At 30.3% G+C, this 17,072-nt stretch overlaps 1 long non-coding RNA gene across 6 annotated transcripts; it reads right to left on the bottom strand.

Moving 5' to 3' along the window:
• Positions 1 to 10,148: 10,148 nt before the first annotated feature.
• On the bottom strand, positions 10,149 to 17,055 carry LOC141460584 (uncharacterized). Of its 6 annotated transcripts, none has more exons than XR_012462191.1 (8): positions 16,365 to 17,055; positions 15,396 to 15,533; positions 14,840 to 14,974; positions 12,485 to 13,534; positions 12,252 to 12,343; positions 11,375 to 11,470; positions 11,064 to 11,289; positions 10,149 to 10,494 (listed from the first exon to the last, which is right to left on the bottom strand). It is a non-coding gene; the product is annotated as an uncharacterized lncRNA (long non-coding RNA). The 6 variants fall into 6 exon arrangements; XR_012462189.1 differs by having other exon boundaries at positions 11,064 to 11,470; positions 12,485 to 13,174; positions 13,257 to 13,534; XR_012462187.1 differs by having other exon boundaries at positions 11,064 to 11,470; positions 12,485 to 12,610; positions 13,281 to 13,534.
• Positions 17,056 to 17,072: the final 17 nt, after the last annotated feature.

The raw sequence follows: 17,072 nt of genomic DNA, 5'->3' as shown, positions 1-17,072 counted from the left end.
GTTAGTTGCAATAATTAATTTTTAATTCAATCCTCATTATTCTAGAAATCTTTGCCTCCAACATCATACCATAATATTGCAATAGCAACAGTTAAAACCGAATTGCACTTCATGCAATCAATTAACTGATCAATGAAATTTGTTATGATTCTCAGCTGATAATCTTAATAGAATATTAATGGATTTTAATATTTGAACTTCATACGCTATTTGAATAACTCTTGCATAATCATAGCCACTTATAGCATAATTGAGGATTGCATTTCCTTCAATAAATTAATTTATATTATTATGCCATTTATCTTGCTCCAATAACTATAATACCTTTAAAATTATCGATTTTAATTAAAATTCTTACATTAATAGTCGTGTAAAACTATTTTTTTAAAAATCTTACCACTGTAAATGATTCCAATAGATCTGTTTTTACCTCAATCTTATGAATAGTAAGTTCTTTGTAAAAGTTTAATTTATATTTATTTTCAGAGGTAAAATCATTCTAAACACGGACACGAGGAAAGTTCAAAAAAATTTACAACTAAAAAGAAGTTTGATAAAATCCAAATACCCATTAAGAGTAGCGGATTCCGCTCTCCAATGACACAAATAATAACAATAAAAATAAAAACCAACCTTATTTTAACTAGAAAATTTTCCATTAACTCTTCCCTATTGCCACATCTCTCCAAGCAAAATATGCAACAAATGGATCAAACTCGTATATAGTTGCTTTGCAATAATTCCATCCACAGATCTGAAGTGTAACACCAAAGGGGCGAAAAAACAATTTCTTGCCACTATTAACCATTCCAATATTATTTGTCGTTACATCCATTTTTCAAATAGTAAGTTCTTCGTAATTAATTAATTATATTTATTTTCAGCAGCAAATACTTCTAATACAAAATAAAAATGAAGTTTGTTAAAATCCAAAGATCTATTAAGTGGTGTAGATTGCGATCTTATATATACTCCATCTATACCACCATCTAATAACAACAAAAAAGTGAGTGAGATACAAAGCACTACATGCCATTGTCGCAAATAATAATAATATAAATTATAATTACTAGTATTATAAAAGAAACCTTATTTCAAGAAGTTTTTCCATTAATATAATTCCTTATTGTCACAGCTTTCCAAGCAAAATATGCAACAGTTGGATCTCACTTGAATAAGGTCGGTTTGCAATCATCCCATCCACTAGTGAAGACAAAAAGAACGAACTCTTCTGAAATTAGAATAATTACGAAAGTAAAGATACACAAAAATAAGTCCCATTTTTTAAAATTATTCCTTCTTGGAGTTGAACAGCAACCACAGTCAAGGCACTCAACCTAGAAGAATATTAATCACATTTCATCAGAATAAAAAAATAAATAAATGCTTCTCAGTTTTAGAATATGTGGATTACTTTACTATTTGTAGACCATGTTACCAGATTAGAAAATGAGGCCATTCCCTCCTAACTTCAAGGACGTTATATGTTCGGCAGCAGAACACTTGTATTTTTGTAATATTCTAAGGATTTTTTTTTCGCTAGTCCTTGCGTCCTCTTCAGGTCTTAAAGTGCCAAAGTTATCATTTCACCAACTAACGATTGACGCACAATCTCTGAGCGCACCCATGTTTCTTCTTCAGCCTTTAAATGCCAATATATTAGCCACTTCAACTGCTCCATATTGTTCCCGTCCTGAATTCCTCCTTTCTGAAATAATGGGTCATCAATCATAAAGAATATTATTCTGTGCATTCTATTATCTTCATAAGATTAGGTGTACACCGATCTTTGTAAATATTTTTCGTATTTTAAAACTCATAAGTATTGATATTTGATTGATATATTATATCTATTAGAAAACCATCAGAGATGGAAGGTGACTGTTTTTCTTGGGTATCTGTTCATTCGGGGTTACTCAGGGATCTGCTTTATCATATGTTTTATATTCCATTTACATTAGCTGCTCCCCGGTTTGAATTAGAATAGAGTATAAAAATTTAATATGTTCATTGGTGCGTGAGGCAAATAAAATAATATTACCTTCAATATTTCTGTAACCAAATCCATGGTTGTTGTAAGTGTCAACAGATACGTCAACAATGTTGCTATTAGTTCCATTTTGAAAATTAATGCAGATCAGATCCCTGTTCTATACATGTAATCTTCAAAACGTTTGGGTGCCACAATCACAACACATCTTGGAATAATCATTATATTGATTATCTGACCAAATTTTAAAAACGTTGCACCTACTAAGATATATTTAAGACATTCTGTCTATTTTAAGAAAACTGTGGAAATATAAATATTTTCTTACCTCGATACTATACGCTGAAGTATAATGATATAGCTAGAAAGCTGAATTTAAAATTGCCAAGGTAGCTTAATTCTTATGTCCATTTTATTTTGAATATAAGATAGATGAACATATAACCCCACAATTCATCTTTCTTGGCTGGCTATGTGTGAAGTAAGAACAAGTATTTGCATGGTAACTTATTATAATTCTCTTCAGAAATAAACCCCTGTAATATTTATTTGATATGATGATTAGTAAGGTTCAATTAGATTTAAGAAACAACAGAGCAGTTAATACTTCATTCTATACTTCACTGTCCGCGAAAATTCATTTCGAATTCAATCCTTTTTGTGCTGGAAATATTTAGCTCTAACATTAATACATAATACTACAACAGCCAAATTTAAAACTGGTCTGTAATAATTTTTAATGGAGCTACTCAAAAATGACGCCAATAAATAAGCGTAATTACACTTTTTTTTAATTTATTATTTAAATTTAATTTATTAGTTAATTAATAACACAATTCTTATATGTTTGTTACATAATTAAATAAATGAATTTCGAATTCATAATATTTGTAAAGGTTTTAAATACAGAGCTTAACATGCTTAATTTCTTTCATACAAAGCATTTTTTCCATTGTTCCTAAGGAACATTGTTCCCAGAACAAAAAAAAAGTTATCTTTCTTTCTATTTTCTCTGATTTCAATCGAAAAGAATGGCATGCAAGTAGAAACGAATACCTGAACACACATTTTTATGCAGTTGAACAGAAACCACACTCAAGGCGCTCAATCCAGAAGAATATTAATCACCATTTAATAGAAAAAATAAATAAATAAATGCTTCTGTTGACTCCGTTTGAGAATAGTGGGTTAGTTTCAGTTAGAAGACTATATTATCAGATTAGAAGAAGAGGTCATTACCAAGGAACAGAATTCAAAACAGACGTCACAACTCTTCTAGGACCGCAGGAGAATCCTCCTAATTTTGTAATATCCTAGAATTTAACCAGAACTCCTCTTTGCATTGTCCTCAGGCAATGAAGTGGCAAGTCTTATTTTGAAGTCTAAAAACGCAGCACAATAAAACATGTTATATAAAACCAATAGCTCTTTTGTCTGTTGGATTGACAAAACAATTCCGACGAGAGGAGGCTGTCCTTTTGGCGAGATAACAATTAGGTGCTTAATTTTACACCATTTTCTTCTTTGCTTTCGTACCATTTAGTTTCTATTAAATTCATTTAGTTATGATAACGAAGCACTTTAATTTATTGATCAAAGAATTTTATGATGAATGATTAATATTAGTTAAACTTTTTTACACATACCTAGATTGAATATACTCTAGTATAAGTATTGCCATTCTTTGCACTTGTTGATACGTAGGTAGGTATCCTTTCGCCATAAATTTATTGGATATTGCTCAGCCATTTTTCTTGCCTATTTAACCAATTAAGAATGACCAGGTCACATAAATAGAAAATTATCGATAAAATTGAAATAATAGAAATTCTTCCATTAATTCTCAAATCGACCTTATTACTATAATAATTACTTATCAATACCAATCTTTCCAATGCGATCACCATTCTGTGAATAGTAAATTCTCCATTCAAAATTGATTGATACTTATTTTCAGCTGTAAAAACCTTCTATATAAAAACATTCAAACGCAGCGAAAATTAAAAATAGTATGAATATTTAACACTACAAGATAGTATCGGTTAAAATACTAAAAGCAGATTTGACGTATACATCAATTCCATAAATACTCTTTTCTAACTAACAAAAACAAAAAAAAATGTGGAATGCTGAATACCATTTGCCATTAGCACAAATAATAATATTAAAACAAATCTTCCTGTCAAGAAACGTTTTTCAACTAATATACTTCTTCCCCAGTGCAGTAGATCCCAAGCCATATGTGCATCTGATGAACCACACTGGAGAAAGTTGGTTTGCCATCATCCCTTCCGCAGATCAACTGTGAGACATATAAAAGGGCGGACTCCTCTGAAATGAGAATCATTCGGTAAATTAAGGGTTCACATGAAATAAGGAGAGATTTTATTAATGAACCTTTCTCGGATCCGTTGGTCCCTTTATGAGGAACTTCTGACTTCTAACTACGAGTGAAACACAATCATGATGCCAACGGAAGCAGATTAAAAATGAAATAGTTTAAGGGATTTTCAAGTTTAGGCCGAAAAACTCTTCAAGACCTGAGGAATTATTTAACAATTGTAACAGCGTATTTTTTATATCCATTACCTAAAGATCTGACTTCCATTCATAAGAATAGTTAAGTGAGTAGAAATGAATACCTGGACAACTTTTTCTAAGGAGTTCAACAGGAACCTCACATCTAGTCACTTAATTCACTTTCATATTTCATCTATAATATTTACTATGGTATAGTTAACAACTACATATGCATATTACTCGTTGAAACCTGAGTTAACGTAGCTTATTTTTGTTATCCACAAACTTTTACAAAAATTAGACCAGCCTTCCCTCTCATAAAATTACTTTTTCACATTAACTCCTGAGAGGGGTACTTCAGGAGATTTAATAAAAGTATTCATTAACTGACACCGAATGGAATAAAAAAATCAACAAAAGACTGGTGAAGAGAAGTTCGTGTTAAAATCCACAGATCATTTAGGGGCAAATGGATTTTTTTCTGATACCCACACATCTGTCTGGGGAAAAAAAAAAATCGTAATAGTAATATTTAAATAATTATTATTTTAACAATTAAATAATATTTGTGTACCTTTTTTCAAGGTTTACAGATTTCTTCATTATCGTAGCTTTACGAGCAAAATAACCCCCTGACATATTAAATTAAAATAAAGTCTGTTTCCTATTTTTCAATTCAACAAATAAACTCATGCTTCAAGCTGTGGCTCTTGTGTAAGTATAAAAAGTAACCATCTGATCATTATCAAAAGAGAAGGTTATTGTTAAAAGTTTACATAAATCACCACCAGGGCGCTCTGATAATTAGAAAAATACTTTTTGCAACCAAATAATGTTAAAATTTAAAGTTTTGTATTAGGATACAAACCAGCGTAGGAGCTGTAATATGTTTATATTCTTTTTTTTTCATTTTTGTCAATTTTTTTAAATATTTAACATATTAATATTTGTTTTTAAAACTTTTATTTAGTCATTTAACCTATATATATTTTTTAAAAATTTATTGCTCTCTAAATTCAGGTTTTTTTAAGTGCTATTTAGTAACATTAAAGTGAATTTTAATCAATTTCTGAGCGAAAAGTCAGAAAGGGTACTACCTTTTTTTTATTACTTCTTATGTAGAAAGAATAAAACATTTCTGTTACAGATCATAATTTTCTTAATAAAGTATTTGGATATAAAATAAACTTAAGAAAGAAGTTAAAATTGTATAATGAACAGAGTTTTGGTTATAGCGTTGTTTACAAACTGGTGGAAAGAAGGTAATTCTTTAATTTGTTTTTACTTTTAATTTTGAAAATAAAAATTTGTGTAGTGAAAAAGGTCATGCACTTATAAATAATTAGTGATGCCAACGTTTAAGAGTAGAAAAGATGTGGTTATTGTTTCATATTTTTCAAGGGAACTCAGTTCACTTTAGAAAACTGGGAAATAGATATCAAAAAACCAGGACATCCTTTATTCTGAACATTTCTCAAAGACTACTCAAGTATCACATTATGATTTAAAGTGATGGGTTCTTGTGGCAATGTACAAGACAGATTTCAAGTACGTATCCAAGCACAAGTATGTTTTAACAACTAATTTCAATTTAAATTATTAAAAATTTGTAAGCCTCTTCTTTCTGTCTGTATGTTAAATACTTTGAAGAATCACTTTATTTTATTATGTTGTGAAATGAGATTAAAATGCCTTTCTAGCAATAATTAAAAAAGTCTAGGTTATAAAAAAATTATGTCATCATTTTATGTACAAGACATTACCCATTTACTCTTGACCTGGAGGTAATGCAGTTACAAATTTTACATGCTGTAGATTTTAATTTCTAATTTTTATAAAATAATTTGAAAATTAAGTGACAAAAACAAGTTTGCTAAACTTTCGAGAAATGAAGTTTTCTTTTCTCTGTATTTTCACTATTACCTTTCCATAGGGATATTAAAAATCATTAAACTTGTGCTATCTTCTTTGGGTTGATGCAATCCACTGTTAGAGAAGAAATGAGATCACTCCTTTGTAAACTATAAGGATTTCCAAATATTTCAACAATCTCTGTTAGCAAGATATCCATCTGTTGTCAGACATCTAGTATTAAGGTTCCTAATAGTGGCTCAATATTTACCGCAGAAACTGTAGCGATCTGGAAGGCAGTAATTCTGCACAGTAATTCTTCTTAAGGAAAAGTGCACACCAAAAAAAAAAAAAAAAAACGTCTGGGCGATTGTGTTAGATCCCATAATTACAGAAATAGCTACTCTTTTGGTAAACGCTAAAGAGAATGGATAGATTGTATTTGGATAGAGATTGTATTTGGTGTGGCTGAAAGAGCATGCTGGGATAATAGATAATGAGAAAGTTGACGTGATAGCGAAAAGAGCCATTTTGTCAGGGGAACATACTCCTGTGCTCAGATTAGCGGTTCTCGAAAGTGCTTTAAGAAAACGTTGTGCTGACGCATGGCCAAAGCTGTACGATCTGGAAAAAGAAATTAAGGGTAAATATTACTGATTCACAGCCTAGGATCCACAACAAGGCATGGTTTGTAGAAGCACTGGTGGGAGAAAGGCATTTTTAAACAACATTAATGCGACGGAGGTTCAATCATTTTGTCACTAATCCACATCTGCATAAAATCAAGTTATTAGGTAGTTCTAAATGTGATTGCGGTACCGGGAAGGATGAGGACATCTTTGTGTTTACCATAAGAGATGCTATTTCTGTATTTATGGGATCTAACACATCCCCGGACGTTTTATTTTTTTGTGTGCAGTTTTAGAATCACTGAGAAGAATTACTGTGCTGAATTACCGCCTTCCAGATCGCTACAGTTTCTACAGTAAATATTGATGCATTATTGGGAATCTTATCTCATCTGCTCTTTAGATGCAGCAAATATAACAAAAATAGAGACAAGTTCCTAAAGGAATTGGCAGCACATGTACGATTTCCCTGTAGCGCTAAAAGTATTTTAGCTATAATGCGCTACGAATGCATTTAAAAATTCATTAGTAGTAATAAAATAATAAACTCCATGTTGTCTACATTAGTTCGTATTTACTCACACAAACACTATCAACACAATACGATTAAATACACCTCTCTAAGCGCACAACACTTAACGAAGTGAAATTCAGATACCATTATATTGTTCTAGGAAGGAAAAGCCAGTACGGCGCGCTCAAGTTATCATTATCTTACGGAAGCTGCGAAGAAGAAACTTGTGGAAGAGAGTCACTCTTACCTTGAGGCAGTCATAGAGAAGAGAGAAGTGAAAGAGCCTGCGCCATTCCTCAACTCAATTGAATATAGGAAAAGATAGATCTGGTTTTTTTTAAATGAAAGAACCCACCTCCTCCTCTCTCTCCCTCACCCAAACCATTTTCACCTTCTGAGGTTGCCTGCTACCTTGGACTTTACTTAGACCGAAGACTTGCTTGGAACCCCCACACTAGACTAAAAAGATCAGAACTAAACAGACATTATCGACTACTTAAAAGAGTCTTAGATGAAAGATCAAAACTCTCTCTGGACAACAAAAGACTAATCTATACGACTAATTTAAAACCCACCTGGGCGTAAGAAATAGAGCTGTGGGGTTCAACCAAACGCACAAATCTCCAAAGAATTCAGTCCCTTCAATCTAATAAATTTCCAACTATTGTAAACGCTCCATTTTAGTTCTCCAACCGAACTATACACACTGTGTATAGTACCTTATAATTCGTTTTGTCACAAGCAAGTTGGTGAAACAAGATACAGCAAGCTTCACTTCTACCTGCAATCTTACATAAATCCTCCAGATAAACATCTTTCTTCAAGAACTCTTCGTGACAACCCAACAAGAAGCCTTAAGAGACAGTGGCCTTGTGATCTCCTCTCCTAGTGAAGAGAGTGACTAACAGTCTAACGTTTTGGAGTGTTATCACTGGGTAAGTTCACACTCGTATGCTTTATTGTTTCTTTTATCATTGTTACTTAACATATAGCGCCAGCGCACTGATTATCGCAAAAATTAACGTAAAAAAAATATTTCATTGAATAATATTTTTTCAGATTGAAAAAGCCAACACTGGAGCATTGCTGCAAAACTGTGTCACCAAATTACTCTAAAAGAAAGTTCAGAAACATCTATCAAAATGATTTCATTATGAATCAGTTATAATTGCGCAGTATTAAAATAGAATAAAGAATGTATAACACTAATCTTATACCACTTCTATAAACATAACCATAAAACATTTGGTGATATATTTGTAAATAATAAAGAAATTGGAAAAATAAAATGCATAATTTTTCTATGAAAAATAAAAAAATAGCATGCCAATGCTTTCTAGCGGCAATCAGTTAAACTACGATCAAAAATTAGTTTACGCTTTCGCCGCTAGAAAGCATGAGCATGTACTTTTCTATACATGAAGGCATCTGTTAGACCACTAGATATACATAAAAAAAAAAAAATACTATTCACTATTCAGTACCATCTCAGCGACGAAGGTGGGAAGGTTGCTTTGTCGTCCGCCACACCAAATAAGTCTATTTTAATCGCCATTATGTCTGACTTCCATCTTGAATAAATCAATAAAAATGGAAAAAAAAAAGTATTTTTTTCTAAGAAAAATAACAATAGCATGACCATGCATTCTAGCGGCAATCACTTGAACTATTGTAAAACATTAGTTTAGGCTATTGCCGCTAGATAGAATGAGAAAGTACTTTTCTGTTTGCATCAAAAAATTCTATTCAGTACCATGTGAGTAGTCGATGGGGTGAGGTCGTCTCAGTTTTCTAATAAATATGTTCAATAGTCTCCTTTGATAACACACATTTCAACGGCTTTTTTCAAAAAATTAAAAAAAAAAAAAAATATGTTCAATGTTGAAGTGTCATTGTAAATGTGGTAACAGAATGTGACACGGTAATATGACCGGCAAGGATACGGTAACGACCAAACGAGAACAAAATTCGCCCCGCCCTCCACATCCCAGGAGCCTAAATTACTTATATAGAAGCGATGTCAAGATGTCCGCTATCGAAGCAACATCCATTTATTGCTTTTTTTTTCAGCAAATACAACTTATATAAGCCAAATTCTGTTACCATTAATTATAAATTATATAATACCACCTAACTATAATTTTTACTAATTATAAAAATGTCTTATTCTTTAAATAAATTTAAAAAAATAAGGAAGTCTATACAATTTATAGTTTGTAGAATGATTGCCAGGGAACAGCACCTGCTTCTCCACAAGAAGTTATTTTCTAGCTTACTTTTTATAGTTATTTAAATAAATATTATTCAACAAATATGAAGGCTAAAAGTAAAAATGAATGTTCCATTTAATAGCTACACTTATGAAATAATAAATTATTGTAAAGAAAATTGAAAATTAATTAATTATAAAAAGCAGTAAATAACATGCATAGAAAACATACTGAAAAATATATTTATTTCATATATTTCATTATAAAAATATTACTATTTCATGGTAAACTGTCCTTTTAATATCGCATAATCTAAGTTGTGCAGTTATATTGCACTTAAGTATTTTAAGCGTCTAAACAAGAGAACTTTCTTTTAAATTATTAAAATACTCTATGAATCACATAGAAAAGTTCAGAAAGTAATGAAAAATTAGATTTTGTATACAATTACATTTATTTATTTTGCAATTACATACATACATACAAATTATCTTTACAAAATGAATATACGAGTATATAGCACTCGTAGTATAGAAAGTAATAAGATATTTACATTGGAATACCTTTTCAGCAGGTCTAGTGCCTAAACATTTAGCTATCTATCCTCAGGTTTTTAACTTCTTCAACTGTGTGGTTACTAATGATTTTACTTTCTTCTGGAAAATCTTCCCTTAAAATTTCCAATTCATCGGATGTTATATGAAGTCTAAGTTTTTTTTCAACTAATAGATCTTGAATTTGTGCCAGATCTTCTGGCAGCATTTTAGTAACTTCATATATCTTTAGTATATCATTAAAAAACCAAAAAAAAAAAGATGTAAGATTGACAAAATACAAATTAAGAAAGGCAAATGTGTGAAAACATTATATTATTTTTTCTTAGAGATCTCAAATTTTAATTGAAAAAGTAAAAAGGAGAAAGAAAATTTTTTTTTATCGGTATAATTATGTTGGTGGGAGGTTACGTTGTCATCGACGTAAGTAATATTTATGGCCCTTTTTTCTTGTTTCAGAAAAACACATTTACAGTAGTAGAAAAATAAAGGTCTGTGGATTTTTGGGCGCAAAAAATGGTGCAGAGAATAAGAGTTGCAAACAGATGACGATTGCAAATATGCAGATCATTTTAATTTAATGTTTAAAACAACTCTGCTTTAATTAATAATGCGAAGTAAAGCATGTTAACACAATCATTTAAAACAAGTTTTCAAATTACTTATTTTTAGTGCTTCCAAAATGTATTTTCATTTAACATGCAAAACTAATTCACTTATGTTAATTAAACTGCACTCATTAATGAAAAGAAAGTAAACAAATTAAATAACCATATATTCTTGTTTACAAATTACCTTTATCCAAGGGCGTTTTTCCACAGCTAAGAGGAATGTACGTTTAATTTCTTCCATTGAAAGTGTACTGGTCCTTTGTAAAGCTAGTCTCCAAATTAATGGACATCTTTCATTAACTGGTCAATGATTTAGTTTTATTCTCCACAGGTAAACTTTATCAAATCCTTCATTCAAGAATAGAATAGCTGTAAGTACAGCATCATCCAGTTCTAATGGATCGGAAAATCTGTAACATGGACTACTAAATAGCTCTTAGATATTGAGGATAAAGTGTAATTATAGGATTTCACTACAATTCCTCATCTGATTACTTGTGGTAAGAATTAGTGAAGGATATTGTAAGAGTCCGATGAACTATCTCTCTTGGATGGTAGAATTTACACAGTTCAACTCGTGCTTGTTAAAATCTGTAACATTATTTTATCCATTGTGTTAATAGATTATTTTATTTTAACTAGAAAAATGTTTCTTGAATTGGAATTGAGTTCTTTAAAGAAAAAACGATTACCTTATTTTATGGTATGTAAGTACGTTTATAAACTTAACCAATACGATATGATGTACTATTCTCACAACAGGTAAACTTAATCAAATCCTCCGTTCAGTGATACAATAGCTGTATGTATAGCACCATCCAGTTCTAACGGCTGGGAATATCTCTAACGTAGAGGATGTTAATAAAACTGACGACACATTTTTTAAAAATTTAATTGCAACTAATACCTATACGAAATTACTAAAATAACAATTTCCCATCACTAGCGAAATGGCCTGATTTATTAAACCCTCACGAAATTACCCGATGAATGATACAATCTGAAACTAATAAGAAAATAACTGATTTTTTTTTTTAAAGGTTAATCCGGCAACGGCAAAAATACTATCATAATTTAATACCTAACGAATTAATAAACAATTGAAATTGGACAATTAATAATAAGCATACATTTTAATGTCAACGTCTCATTTACATTGAAAAGAATGGTACGCAAGTAGAAAAGAAAACCTACTTATCTGCAGTTAAATAGGAACCACACTAAAGGCACAAGAATAATACTCACATTTCAACCAAATAAAAAATAAATACTTTTCAGTTTGAGAATAGTGTTTACATTTCAGTTGGAAAACTATTATAAATTAATAACTTTAAAACAGCTTTAATGATTAAAATATTTGTTTACTACTTACGAATATAATCTTTCACGACCAATGCCATTCTTTGCACTTTTCCTTTCTCCATGAACTAATTGATATTTCTCTGCCATTTTTTTTTTTTGTTTCTTTAACCAATTAAAGTTGATCAGTGCACATACAATAAATCAGTCAGTGCAATCATCAGTGCACAATTATCAATAAATTTGAATTAATGGAAATTCATCCATTAATTCTCAAATCGACCTTATTATTATAACATAACGTACCACTATAAACCTTTCCAATGCGATCCCATATAATATCCACCTATCGAATAGTAACGCTCTCCATACAAAATTGATTTCTATTTATTTTAAGTGGCAAAAACCTCTATTCACAAACATGGGCGAAAGCTAAAAAAGAATAAGAATATTTAACACTAGAGTAAAAAAAAAAAAAAAAAAAAATTAATAAGTGTTAAAAAAGTGTGGTATGCTGAATACCATTTGCCATATGTTAATATGCTAATATTCTATCCGCAGATCAAAAGTGAGAATAATAGATAAATAATCTGAAATAAAAATAATTCAGAAAAGTAAAGAATCACATAAAATAAGCAGAGATTTTTTTTCCCCCAGGTCCGTTCGTCTCCTTTATTAGGGGCTTGTGAAAGTGATTCTGTTATCTTCTGATGTTATCTACAACAGAAATACACTCAAAAGTTCTTGATAAATGCTACTAACGGAATCAAAATTGTTATAGTTTAAGGATTTATCCAGCCATGGTCGAAACATTTATAATTTAAGTTCTAGAGAATTATTAAACTATTGTAATACTGAATTATTTTCATCAATAAACTACTGATCTGATTACCATTCATAAAAATAGTTATGTGAGTAGAATCGAAAACTTGGACACTTGTTTTTCAGGAATCCAACAGGAACCACCCTCAAGGTGCTCAATGAAGAAGAATATTACTAACAATTCAATAGAATAACAAAAAAATAAATAAATGCTTGAAAATATGTGGATTACATTACTATTTGTAGACTATCTTACCAGATTAGAAAATAAGGCCATTACCTCCAAACTCCAACCAAAAAAGACGTTATAGGTTCGGCAGCAGAATACTTGTATTGTTGTAATATCCTAAGGATTTTTTCTTCGCTAGTCCTTCTTGCGTCCTCTTCTGGTCTTAAAGTGCCAAAGTTTACGTATCACCAACTAACGATTGAAGCAAAATCTCTGAGTATCCATATTTCTTCTTCAGTCTTAAAATGCCAATATATTAGCCACTTCAACTGCTCCATATTGTTCCCGTCCTGAATTCCTCCTTTCTGAAACAATTGGTCATCAATCATAAAAAATATTACTCTGTGCATTCTATTATCTACATAAGATGGGTTATTCACAAGACTTGGTAAATATGTTTCAAATTTGAAAAGAGTGATACAATTGACATTTAAGTGTTCATTCAGAGGTTTCTGAAGTATCTGTTATATCACATCTCTTATAATCCATTTACATAAACTGCCCCCTGTTTGAATTAGAAGAGTAAAACAAAATTCATTTTTGATTTGTACTCATTTGGTGGGTAAGCCAACTGAAATAATATTACGTTCAGAAAAATTACTGCTGATCAGATCCTTGTTCCATACATATAATCCTCAAAACGTTTGAGCTTCACAATCACTACTCATTCCGGAATAACCATGTTAATGGCCTTCTTATCAAAATTCCAACCAAAATATATAAAAATAATCTGCCTATTAAACTGAGAAAACAGTTGGTCGCAACATTAATATTTCCTTACCACTTATACTGTTCGCTGATGTATAATGATTTAATTTCAGAGCTGAATTCAAAATAGCAAAGATCTCTTAATTTCTACATTCGTTTTATTTTTAATTCAAAAAGTGATGAACATATTACCCCTCACTACATCTTTCATAGTTGGCTGTGTGTGAAGTAAAGAACAAGTATTTCAATGGTAACTTCTAGAAATGCCATTCTGCAATAAAAAATTGCAACTTTATTTGCTTTACTTAATATGTTCAGTAGTAGAGCCCCATTAGATTTCAGAAACACCAGAATAATGAAATCATTTTGAAGACGAAGTACCTTAATTAACTGATTGATGAATTTTTTGATGTACGATTCTCATTAGCTAAACCTTATAGAATATTATAGGAATGTTAAGTAATGAAATATTTTTAACTGCATACGCTAATTGAATACACTCTTGCATAAAAAATAGCCACCTTTAGTATTAGTTGAGGTTGGCATTTCCTTCTATAAATTAATTTTTATTAATATGCTAGTTTTGATGCTCTTTTTAACCAATGAACTATATTAAGGACTCATATCGGCAAAATTATTCTTAGATCTCTATTAAAATTACAAAATTAAAAATTACATAGTCTTGAACAATAATTAAGAAAAAAAAAATTCTTACGACTAAAAATCGTTCCAATATGATCTGCTGTTACCTCTACCTCTAATATTAGCACTCTATTCACAAACCCGAAAACGAAGAATGTTTAAAAAAATTACCACTGAAAGGATGATTGTTTTAAGCAAAAACCCAATGAGAATAGCGCATTTCATACACCATTGCCAGAAATAATAAAAATAAAACTAACCTTATTTTAAGAAATGTTTTCCCATTAGTACTTCTCTATTATAGTTTTTCAGCAAAGTGTGCAACAAATGGATCCCTCTCTTATAAAGTAGATTTGCAATCAACGAATCTATTAATCAATAGTGAAAGAACTCATCTGAAATCAGAATAATTAAGAAAGTAAGGATTCACAAATAGTAAGTGACTCTTTTCTTTAATTATTACACATTTCTACGTCCTTTGGTGGCCCTCATCAGAATTTTTTGAAGCTGTTTCCGTTATCTTCTAATATTAACCATAAGCAACTGAAAACTACGTAAAAAGTTCTGCTGATACAATGGAATCAGAAACTAACAGGAAAAAACTGATTTTATTAAGGATTTTTCTAGCTAAGGTAAAAATACTATCATAATTTAAGAACTAAAGAATAGTCAACAAATGTAATTGAGATCTATTTAAAGGCATACATTTTAATATAAATATCTAGAATAAAAAATAAATAAATGTTCCCAGTTTGAGAAAAATGGATTTAGATTTAAGTTAGACAATAAAATCATATTGGTAAAAGAGATACTTACTAAGGAACAACATCCAAAACAGGCGTCATGAATCTTCTGGGATTAGGACCACTCAATTTGTTAACATCCTGAATTTTCCCAAAGTCCACTTGGACTCTCCATAGGCAATGGTTCAAGTCTCATTTTGAAATCTAAACACTATTGCAAAATCAATCAATCAAGCTATATAAAGCAAACAGCTCCTTCCTAAATGGTTTTTTGAACAAAAAATCCACCGAGAGTAGACTGCTTTTTTATTGGTGACGCCATTTAAGGGATCAATTTCTACCCAATTGTTTTTATTTGTTTACGTACCATTCAATTAGTAATAAAATCATTTGGTTTTTACGTATCAGAGATTTGTGGCACCTCTTTAAATAGTTAGTACTTCTTAATGGTGACGACAATCTTTAATTTACTGTTTAACGAATTGTGTGATCAACGATTCTTATTGCATTAGCTTCAAGAATACTAAAAAAACTGTAATGATTAAAATATATTTCTATTACTCTTATCCTCTTGTACAACTATAACCACTGTTTTTCACCTATTCACACGCAAGTATCCTTTCTCCATAAATTAATTGAAATTGCTATGCCGCTTTTCTTGCATGTTTAGCCAATTAAGATACACTTACATAGAAAGTCATCGATGACTGGCGGTCACTATCTTGACAAATCGTGCAACAATCACGTTAGTGAACATTCTAATAAAATTTTAATAACGTTGCATCAACTAAAATCAATCAATAACTTTCTTACTTTACAAAAACTGAATTTCTATTCTCACTATAGGAACAGCACCCTATTTCATTGCTGTCTATAGTTCCTAATCATTTCGAAAATATATGTGCTATAAGATAAAACAATTTCGAAAGCAATAATCTGCTGGATCTCCAATAGTTTAGCAAACTTTTTTTGTCACTTTGGTTTTCGAATAAATTTATAAAAAATACGAGTTACATTTAAACTGACATCATTTGTTACTTACTTGATAAAACATACTTTCTTTAAGATAGATACGTGAAATTGCTCTTATACAAGTCGTCAGTACCAAACATTTTTAATCATAATGCAATTATTCTATAGGAAAGGTTCAGAATCCAGTTTGATTTTCTTCAGTACTACTTCCCAGTTACCTAAAGTGTGCTGAGTTTCCTTGAAAACTATGAAACAATAACTATATCTTTTCTGTTGTTAAAACTTGGGATCACTAATTACTTATATAGTGCATTACCTTTTTTACTGCGCACATTTATATTTTCAAAATTAGAAGTAAAAACAAAGAAAGTAAACAATAACCTTGTGTCTGAAAGTTGGTAAATTCTACTTTTACTAAACTCTGAGCTTGATGATACACTCTTAAATTTTTTCTAAATGTTATTATATCCTAGTAGTTTTTAAGAGAATTATGGCCTTAAATAGAAACATGTTATTTCATTTCTAAGGAACAGATAAAAACATAAACAAAAAACAGTACTCTTTCTAACCTTTAGCCTAGAAATTAAAAAAAATTCATTTTTTTCTTACTAAATAGCATTTTTAAAAACTGAGAGTTAAAAAGCCATAAATTTGTTTAATAGATATTAGATGAATAAAAAAAATTGTCAAAAACCAATATACAATTTAAAATATTGTTGAATATTTAAAAAAAAAGGAATATAATCATATTAGAGCTCCTACGCTGGTTTGTATCCTA

This window comes from Rhodnius prolixus, unplaced genomic scaffold (assembly GCF_049639745.1).
Source record: "Rhodnius prolixus isolate KJV_2025 unplaced genomic scaffold, Rpr scaffold_6, whole genome shotgun sequence".
NCBI classification, from domain to species: Eukaryota; Metazoa; Arthropoda; class Insecta; order Hemiptera; family Reduviidae; genus Rhodnius; species Rhodnius prolixus.
This window is presented reverse-complemented; position numbering and strand designations above follow the sequence as displayed.